General features: G+C 34.3%; 1 non-coding gene across 1 annotated transcript; it reads left to right on the top strand.

Annotated features, from left to right (window-relative positions):
• Positions 1 to 1,167: 1,167 nt before the first annotated feature.
• Positions 1,168 to 1,240, top strand: TRNAE-CUC (transfer RNA glutamic acid (anticodon CUC)). Its single transcript has one exon. It is a non-coding gene; the product is annotated as a tRNA-Glu (tRNA).
• The last annotated feature ends 9,635 nt before the right edge of the window (positions 1,241 to 10,875 follow it).

Below are 10,875 nucleotides of genomic sequence, written 5' to 3'. Positions count from 1 at the left end.
TCCGAGGATTCTAGTTGATGTGTTTGGTTTTCATGTTTTTGAACTTTTGCTCTCAACCATTGATACTTTGTTGTTTGAAATATGCTAATCTTGGTAACACATACAAGATTTTTTGATCCTATGATAGATATATTCTTAATCCGCCATCATTTTCATCGGTCCAAGCAATCTGTCATTTGTCTTTCTTTTTTTTCGGTGGCATGTTCTGGTAATGTATGCCCACGAGCCCGATATATCAAAATGCAGACACGAAGAAAGTGTTGTAATGAACCACTTAGATAGATTCAAGTTCTCTCTTAGTTTTCAAAGTTACTTTCTCCTTCTACATACAAGCAGATATTACGATTGTATTGTTTGTAGCACTCTCATATAATCCTCCTTTCGTCACTAATACATCGACTCCACTCAGATTGTAAGATACGTACAATATCACTGATACAATAGGTTGGCTCACTGGGCATGTCTTCATAGTGGTTTTTTCTTAGATTATATTTGCTTGTCAGAGATGTTGATTTCAGGTTTGCCATTGTTGAGCAAAGCAATTGCATTCCATCAGGTCTGAAGAACTTTTATCTCCTAGATTCATGGATTCTTAAGAATATTTATCTAGTACCCTGCAAAGAAAAATATTTGGTGATGCATGATGATGTCCATGTACATTGTTTCTGTGTCCAATGTGATTGAGTCGTATCGTATATGTGGATTTAAAATATCTAGCTGGATTCAAAACCCTTGAAAACGAGCCGTGCAAAGACTGTTGTGATTGTTAGTTATAGCGCCTCTTCCGGTGTTACGAGATGGGCTTCTATTGCTGTCTTTGGATCCGTAAAGATTTAAGAAGAAATCACACTCAGCTGTGTAGGGGTGGGTGGTAAATAAGGGAATATTAAGTTAAGATTCAAGCTATAGAAATCTTTAATTTTGACACAACGTGGGTGCTGTATTAGAGTCGGAACAAATAGGATGAGACAGAATGATACTGTTGATTATATATACCATATCCTGAACGATATCAACCCGAACTATTTCACAAAGAAAACATGACCAATCAGTGAAATTAATTACTAGTTTCCAATCATATATTATTTACCGTGTTGATGTATGTATAAAATATCCAATCATATAATTTTAGATGATTAAATATGTAGTTTAATTGTGTGTCACTAGTCCGTTGTAGTCTAGTTGGTTAGGATACTCGGCTCTCACCCGAGAAACCCGGGTTCGAGTCCCGGCAACGGAATATGTATTTATTTGTTTTGTCAATTGATTCATGTCTATTAAATATACTTATATTTTTTGTTAAGAAATTGATGATTCACAAAATTAATAATACTAATAATACAGAGCAAATTTATTTGGCAAACATGAAATGGCTCCACATAAAAAAGTGTACTTAATGGACATCTTCTCATCTCTTTCTTTTGCTGGGCTGCTACTCTTAAAAGAATTATTTTTTAAAAATCAATTGTCCTTTTATGTTGCTTTGCGGTAAAAAATAAAAAAATAAAAAATTTTCAGATATTGAATCTTAAATTTTGATGATTAAACCAATTGATAAGTGTTTATGATTTGATCTGCGTTTTGAGTGACACAGGATGCTTCGATCAAGATTAGACAATTAAAGCAGGAAGAATCATGTTGGGCCGGAGGAAAACATGTCAGAAGATTGGACGTCGAACTAGAGGATCGGTCGATGTATCGACAGAAGGCTTCTGGCCATGGATTCGGGCATCGGGCCAAGAAGAGTGGATATTGCGCCAATGATATCGGAATTGCGGAGGTTAACTGATCGATTGGGCAATAGGCTACAAGAGAGGACGATGCGCCGAAGAATCAGATGAAGCATCGATGGACCAATGACATGCTAGATAACATGATTCATGCTTAGTAATAATTGTCAAGATCGAAGTGTGTATTATGTGTGCAGGATTAACTACGATAGCAATGCATAAAGCAAAATGAAGTCCTGGAGTCAAGAACGTGATTTCGAGGGAATTCGAGAGTTCATTGGAAATCCGGACGTTCATCGGAAGTTCTGCCGGAATTGATCAAGAAGTCGAGGAGCTTGCTGGAGTCCGTTGGAACATTGTCAAGAGATCGTCGGAAGTTCGTCCGAAGATTACCGGAAGCTCACCGAAAGAAACCTAGACTTACGGACTTTGTTTAGCTTAGTAAATATCTTAAAATTTATAGTTAGTACATAATTAGGATTAGAATTGGGCCAACCCAATTAGAGGACAGTTGGGCTAAGTTTGGGCTGTGTTGAGCCAAAGGCTCAAATAGTGACCAAGCAAGTGAAACCGTCGTGGCACAATCTCCGAAACTATGTCAGGCGATGGTACCACCCAAACACAATCTTCCAGGTAGTGGTACCGCTCAATGTTAGACTACAGGTGGTGGTACCGCCCAGTACAGGCGGTGGTACTGCCCATACCTTGAAATTTCGGGGATTTGAATGTTGGCTTCATTTTTTAAGCCATTTGTAGTCTATAAATACCCTAGCTATTCCTGTATGGAGAAACAAAAAAAGCTAACAAAAACTCTATGTTTCTATAGTTGAAAATCCTTGTAAAGTATAGAGTTCCTCGTCATAAAGTTTAGAAATCATTATAAGAGAGAGTGTGAGAGAAGCTTTGTAAAAATGGGGTATAAAGATTCTCTCCTGAGCCTGCAAAAGGAGAATAGAGTTGTAAGAAAGAGGTTGATCTTCGCATATTAAAAGAAGATCATTAGTGGATGCCGATGGCCTCAACGGAAGGGGAATCAGCGGAGTGGATGTAGGTCACAACGACCGAACCACTATAAAAACTTGGTTTGCATTTCTATTCTTGCTATTTACCTTCACTACAAACTACTTACTTGCTTTACTTCCATTACACTTATGAATATGATTTTAAAGTTAACATCTCTCCGAAACAATTTTCATCGAAATTGGTTTTAATCGAACGAAGATTTTTTAAACTGACGTAATCTTTTCGCTGCACTAATTCACCCCACGCCCCCCCCCCCCCTCTTAGTGCTGACTCGTTCCTAATAGTTGGTATCAGAGCCTCGTTTTTCTCATTTGGTTTAACACCCAAAGAGAAATGACTCTTTTCGACTTTCAAGAGGGTCACTTTCTCATTCGTCCTCCCTTATTCAATGGGACGGACTACACATATTAAAAAACTCGAATGAGAGTTTTTTTCCTTTTGTTGAATCTCGATTTATAGAATATAGTCGAATTTGGTTTTCAAAAGTCTTCTTTTCCAATGAACGATTGGAATGAGTCGGAGAAGAAGACTTTCTCTTTAAATGCAAAGGCTATGAATGCCTAATTTTACACCTTAGATAAAAATGGATTCAATCGGATTTCTACTTGTGAAACGGCTTTTAACATTTGGCATACTCTTGAAATCACACACGAATGCACTACTAGAGTTAAAGATTCTAAAGTATATCTTTTAATACATGATTTTGAATTATTTCATATGAAACCAATCGAAACCATTATTAACATGTACACCCATTTTACGGATGTCATCAATGGTTTAAAAGCATTTGGTAGAAGTTTTTTAGATTTTGAACTTGTAAACAAAATTTTGCGTTGTCTTAATAAGAGTTGGGATCCGAAAGTAACCGCAATACAAAAGGTAAAAGATCTTAATAAATTTTCACTTGAAGAACTAATTGGATCTTTAATGACCTACGAAATGACAAATGCGGCACAAAACGAACTTGAGAATAACCTTCTAAAGAACATGAAGGATTTGGGACTTAGAACAATTGAAGACCACTCGAGCATAAGCTCAAGTGATGGCGAACTTGAACTCCTCACTATGAAATTTAAAAGGTTCATGAAACAAGAATTAAAGAACAAAAATAAACTTAAAAAGAACATAACTACTTGCTATGAACGCAAGAAGAAGGAAGTACTTTGAGACGAATTGAGCTCATCCGAAGACGAGAAGAAAATCAACAAAGGCGAGGTGACAAACTGTCTTAACGGCTTTCGACGATGAGGTAACCAAAATATCTTTAATTTATTTTGAAATTACATAATGCTTTTCATGAGTTGTTCTTAAATTAGTTTAGAAAAATTATATATTTTTTTCTTTAAAATTGCATGATGTAATAAAAATAAAAATTTTAGGAATCATGCTTATCCTTCGAGTAATTTTTGAAAATGATCATGAAAATTGCATGCTTTATGATATAAGAATAAAATATTAGACTTAAATCTAATGCTTAAGATAAATCCTATGTATGTTTTTAAGAAGCATTAATGTTTATCTTAATGATTTCCGTATTGCTTTTTTATTTTATTTAAAAATATTTTATGATTTATGAAATCATGCTTGATGAAATAATGTAATGATAATTTGAGATCATACTTAATTAGTTTATCTTTCGAAATTATGCATGATGATTCTTGCGATTTATAGATTATTGATTTTTACCGCGATTAAAGTTGCTTTTTTGGTTATAAACAAAATGGATGGTTTTTATGATGAAAATTTTTTTTTTTATCCTAAACGCTGATGCATATTTTTATTTAGCATAAATGAAAAAGGTATGCTTCTATGAAATCAATCTTATGAATTGAAACACTAAAAAGAAGAAAGCTTTCTCCATGAAAAATTTCTCTACTTTATCCTTTTCAAAAAGGAGAGACTAATGAACCTTTTTTTTTTTCTAATCCCTCAAAAATGTTTTTGATTTGATGATTTGAATTTGAATGAGCTTTATCTTAATTTTTCTTAGAATTACTTGATTTTTTTTTAATCAAGATCTCTTTTTTATACTCCTATTTTTCTTGGTATTTTACTAAAGATGAGATTTTCTATATGAATCATAAGATTTCTTTTGCATAAATTGAAATTTTTTCTCCTATGTTTCCTTTTGCGATTTAATAAAGAGAATATCTTTTTTGAAATTTATGACTTAAAAATTTCATTTGAATATCTTTTATTATTTGATCTCCTAAGATTTCTCTTTGAATATTTAAGAAGAGATTTATCAAAATGAATCATGTCTTTTGGTATTCACATAATCTCATCTTTCATGATATGATTTTTTTTGTCTTTATATAATTCCTTGTATTCTTAAAGTATATATCATCACCTAATTCTTCTTGATATTCTTCATGTGATGATATGAATATATGAAATACTCATTATATTGTTTTGATGCTCTAAAATGATATAAATTTGCTAGCTTATGAGTATAATATATGATATGATGATTGATTTATTATCATGCATAGAGTAAGGATCATATATAAAGTTTTAAAATTGTATATGTTGTAAATTGAAACTATAATGATGCACAGACATATTAAAATAAGATTGATACTTTACCTTTGTCATAATGTGAAGATTGATAAAAAGGGAAAAGAATTACAATATTATATTATTCCCTTTATTTGACAATGACATAGGGGGAGCAAATTTTGCTAGCTTGCATACTTCAAGAAGAAGCAAAAAACTTGTTCATCTCAAAAGATGCAAAAATCTTGCAACTTTCATATGTGTAAAATTTGCTAGTTCATAAATTGTAAGGAGAAAATTTTCCTTACTTGCACATATAAAGAGAAGCACAAATTACAAATGTACATATTGTAAAAAGAGGCAAAACTTATTAGTTTGCTAATCTTAAAAACAAGAAAACTATCTTGCATTTGCTTTCGAAATATTGCTAGCTTACACTTTCTAAATTGATGAAATAAAAAAATTTTGCTAGCTTGTATATTGTAGAACATGTTATCTTACTACTTGCATATCTAAAACTTGATAGCTTTCATATTCTAATATGATGTAACACTTGCTAAATTTGTTAGCTTACATAATAATTAAAAATAGATATTATGTTTAGTATGCAATGATTTGAACTTATATCTCAAATACTCGATAGTTGAATTTTTCCTTTTTATTGATGATAAAGTGGGAGAAGTATGATGTTATGCATAAGTTTTATGATAACATGTTGTTTGGATTTTTGAATCCAAGAGTTCTATCAATATAACATATTGATAGAGGGAGTTTGTTTAAAATCCGGGAGTTAAGGTTAACTCCGTCATCAATTGGTTATCATCATAAAAAAGAGAGAGATTACTGAATCTCACATTTTGATGATGAAACTAATTGATAAGTGTTTATGATTTGATCTGCGTTTTGAGTGATGCAAGATGCTTGGATCAAGATGAGACAATTAAAGCAGGAAGAATCATGTTGGGCTAGAGGAAAACATGTCAGAAGATTGGACGTCGAGCCAGAGGATTAGTTAACGTATACACAGAAGGCTTCAAGCCATAGATTCAAGCATCAGGCCAAGAAGAGCATATATTGCGCCAAGGATATCGGAGTTGTGGAGGTCAACTGGCCGATTGGGCAATAGGCAACAAGAGAGGACGATGTGTCGAAGAATCGGACGAAGCGTCGATGGACCAATGACATGCCGGACAATATGATTCATGCTTAGTAATCATTGTCTAGATCAAAGTATATTTTATGTGTGCAGGATTAACTACGATAGCAAGACATAAAGTAAAATGAAGTCCTGGAATCAAGAACGCGATTTCGTTGGGAGTTCGAGAGTTCGTCGGAAGTCCGGACGTTCATCGCAAGTTCTACCGGAATTGACCGAGAAGTCCAGGAGCTTGCCAAAGAAGCTCATCGAAACTCGCTAAGAAGATCGTCGTGAAGTCCAGGAGCTTGTCGGGAGTCCGTTGGAACATTGTCGAGAGATCGTTGGAAGTTTTACCGGAAGCTCACTAGAAGAAACTTAGACTTACAGACTTTGTTTAGCTTAATAAATATCTTAAAATTTATAGTTAGTACATAATTAGGATTAGAATTAGGCCAACCCAATTAGAGGACAGTTGGGCCAAGTTTGGGCTATGTTGGGCCAAGAGAAAGGTCAAAACGGTGACCAAACAAGTGAAATCATTGTGACACAGTCTCCTAGATTGTGTTAGGCAATGGTACTGCCAATCTGGGTGGTGGTACCATATCTTCTAGATGGTGATATCGCCAGACTATGGGGTTGTACCATCCAGTATCAGACTGCAGGTGGTGGTATCGCCCAGTGCAGGCGATGGTACCGCACGTACCCTGAAATTTCAGAGATTTGAATTTTGGCTCCATTTTTGAAGTCATTTGGGGTCTATAAATACCCTAGCTATTCTTACATGGAGAAGCAAGAAAAATGAATAAAAACTCTATGTTTCTAGAGTTGAAAACCCTTGTAAAGTATAGAATCCCTCCTCCTAAAGTTTAGAAACCATTCTAAGGGAGAGTGTGAGGGAAGCTTTATAAAAAGGGGATGTAAAGGTTCTCTTCTAAGCCTACAAAAGGAGAATAGAGTTGTACGAAGGAGGTTAATCTTTGTCTATTAAAGGAAGATCATTAGTGGATGCCGATGGCCTCGACGGAAGGGGAATCGGCTGAGTGGATGTAGGTCACGACGATTGAACCATTATAAAAACTTAGTTTGCATTTCTATTCTTACTATTTACCTTCACAACACAACTACTTACTTGCTTTACTTCCATTACGCTTATGAATATGATTTGAAAGTTAATATCTCTCCGAAACGATTGTCGTCGAAATCAGTTTTAATCGAACGAAGATTTTTTAAACCGACGTAATCTTTCCGTTGCACTAATTCACCCTCCTCTCTTAGTGCCGACTCGTTCCTAATAGTTGTTTCCTTTGTTTATGTTCCTCTCGTTGTACTACGATTGATGTAAGTGCAATGCTAATTGACATGTTCCGTTCTTCAACCCTCTCCAATGGTAGAAATAATGCTTACTTTGAGACCATACACTATTTATTCTCTCTACTTGGGATGATGTTTGATAGCCACCCCACTCTGAATTCTCTGATAGATTGCATGCACGAAGGAGCAAGTAATGATCACCACACAGCAGGTAGACTGTAAACTGCTTCTCTGCCTTCACCAGCATTGTTCTCGTACCTGCTTCCATTACATGAGAAATTTGTTCCATTGATTCAAATGTTGTAGTAGGAGGCAATGGATGACTGTCCTATGGTAGAAAGAGAGTAGATGTAAACCATCACCTGCCCTAAGCATTGTTCTACCTCATATAACATTTTGACTTGAGAAATCTCTAAGTTACTTGTCCAAGACATGGATCATCTTTTTTTTCTTTCTTTCCTCTGTTAGTCGTCTCTGATCTCTTCTTCCCCGACCCAAACTTAGAACCCTCATGCGAGCCTGAAACAAACAGTGCCCTGCATTTGAACCCATCAACACATTCCCGAAGAGCATATTTGCATTGTTAATTTGCAAGCTTTCACGATCTAAAATACTTGTAGTTTCCCGAGAGAAACAACAAAATGGCACTTATGAACTAATTACATGCATACATCCTTAATCTGGTGAGTGAGTTATTCTTGATTCATAAATATTCATGTCTCAAATCTCAACAAACACACTAATGTGAATGGATAACTGTGCACAAGTAGTCTTGATTGTGACAGAGAAGATTTTTGAGTTCATGGTAGATTCTGAAACAGACTGGTTTGGAATTTATGAGCATGAAGTTAGGTTCGTTTTTAAGTATCTGTCATCGTTACATGGTACTAAATATAAAAGGGTTTGGATTTCTAAAGGTTCTCAACCTGATCTTGGTAGGTGAAACTAGCTTATAAAATATCATAACGAATTAAACTTTAAACTTTAATCATGATTCATATTTTTTTTATATCCAATTAAAGATTTGATGTAATAATCTTAAATTTTAATGATAATATTAATTGATAAGATTATGAGACTAATATACCCTTAAGATGAGTAACAAAGAAAAATACTTTAATTATAGAATCGAACCATCGAGTAGTCAATTGGAGCAGGAGAGTCAAATGCTATACTTAAAAAATTATCATGTCAAAAATTAGATGTCGAGATAGATGATTAATCGATATACCGGAGATCAAACTTTGTGATAAAGGTTCATATATTGTGTAAGAATGATTGAATATTATGTCAAAAGATTAGATGTTGTGAAAAAATTGAAATACCGAAATAAGCGATATACCGAAGAAAAAGATGATATACTAAAAGTTGAAGATTGAATGATATGTCGAAAGAGTGTATAACGAGTCGAAAGCTTTATAAATATGTCAGATATATAATTGATTTGTGAACGTCCTAATTGATATTAATTTGGGTTATTTAAAATCATTGGCTAAAAGAAAGTCAACTTGTAAAGTTATTAGCTTGAAGCCGAGTTGGGCTAGTTAGAAAGTCAAACCAATGACCTAAATCGCCTAAGGTGATGGTAGTACTATTCAAAATTAAAAAATTATAATGATAGTACTATGTGAGTCTAGAATTATAATTGTGTTAAAAATTGTAATGGTAATACTGAGCAAAGTCGATGGTAGTACCGCCCATACCTTAAAGTTTTTGAGATTTAAATTTTTTTTATTTATTCTTAAGATCTTTGGGGCCTATAAATATCTCACTTAGGTTTGATTGATTAACAGAACCAGTGAAGTATTGTAAGCTCTAATTTTAAGTATAGTTTGAGTCTCCCTCTCTTTTCGAGTCTAGTTGAAATTCTAAATTGTAAGAGGTAAAAGATATCTTATAAAAAAAGAGCGTAAATATTATCTCCTAAGCCTTAAAAAAAGAGTAGGTTATAATAAAAGTAATTGATCTTCGATTGGAAAAAAGATCGATAATGAAATTTGATGATCTCAAGGAAAAAGGAACCGATAGTGAGAACCACTATAAATTGATTTGTTTATCTTTAGTTGTCCATTACTTATGACTCGGTTTTATTTTCTTTACTTATAACTTTAACTTAATTAATTAAGTTTTCAAAATATATTAATTTATTATTTAAAAAATATTATTATATTAATTCAAATCTCCTTCTTCGTGTCGATCCTAATAATTCTTTCCTAACAAAATATTAGCATTGCAAACATCTGAGTAAGAAATCATCAGTGAGGCCTTGTCACCTTGAATCTAAGACTCAATAATTGGATACTTAACGAGATGATGGAGTAAAGGTATTTGACCAAGATAGACGTGTAGAGAGAGAGAGAGAGATACGATGTAGTAAAGGTATTTGACCAAGATAGATGTGTAGAGAGAGAGATAGATGTGTAAAGGTGTTTGACCAATACAGATGTGTAGAGAGAGAGAGAGAGAGAGAGAGACAGAATGGTGAAGTACACGAATCTAAAATTTTGATAAAGCAAAACATATGAAGGGGAGAAAAGAAAACAAATGCTTAACAAAATCCATTGGATCCTCTAATACGAGTAAATGAATGGGAGAGAAGAAATTAGTATTCGATGGATTTTTCTAAACAATTATTGCTTGGATTTTTCTAACCATTTTTCCATAGCTAAATGGGGAATGCAAATAAAACATTTTTTCTTCTTGAGATCAGAGAACAATAATTGTGTAAGAAAGGAAGAGTGCATAAGTTCTTACTTTGCGACATAAGTAACATAAATTAACAAGAAAGTAATCTGCACTCCTTAATCCTTCCTCTTCTCTCGCGGCACAAACACACGCAAGTAAACAAACACACATGATCATGGTTTTATCATTTGCAATCTGGTCATTCACATGGAAGAGCTTCTTCAACCTTTCACCGCATTCAGAAGAGTGGACAGCACAGGGAGCTTTGTCCTTTCCTGAGCCAGTCATGGAATCCCACCACATCGACCTCGGTTGCCCACAGTCGAAGCTTTTGTTTCAGGCTATGTGCACTTGGGACTCGTGAGCTCTGTTTGGAATATGGTGCGAGGTAATGGATGATGCATGGCGTGATGAGAGGTTGCAAGTAGTCGAGGTGTGTATGCTCGATCAATTTACCTGCGCTTCGATGCCTCGCAGGTCATCAGCAGGCTT

This window comes from Musa acuminata, chromosome BXJ1-11 (assembly GCF_036884655.1).
Source record: "Musa acuminata AAA Group cultivar baxijiao chromosome BXJ1-11, Cavendish_Baxijiao_AAA, whole genome shotgun sequence".
Classification (NCBI taxonomy): domain Eukaryota; kingdom Viridiplantae; phylum Streptophyta; class Magnoliopsida; order Zingiberales; family Musaceae; genus Musa; species Musa acuminata.
Note: the sequence above shows the minus strand (reverse complement) of the source record. Positions and strands in the feature narration are given on the sequence as shown.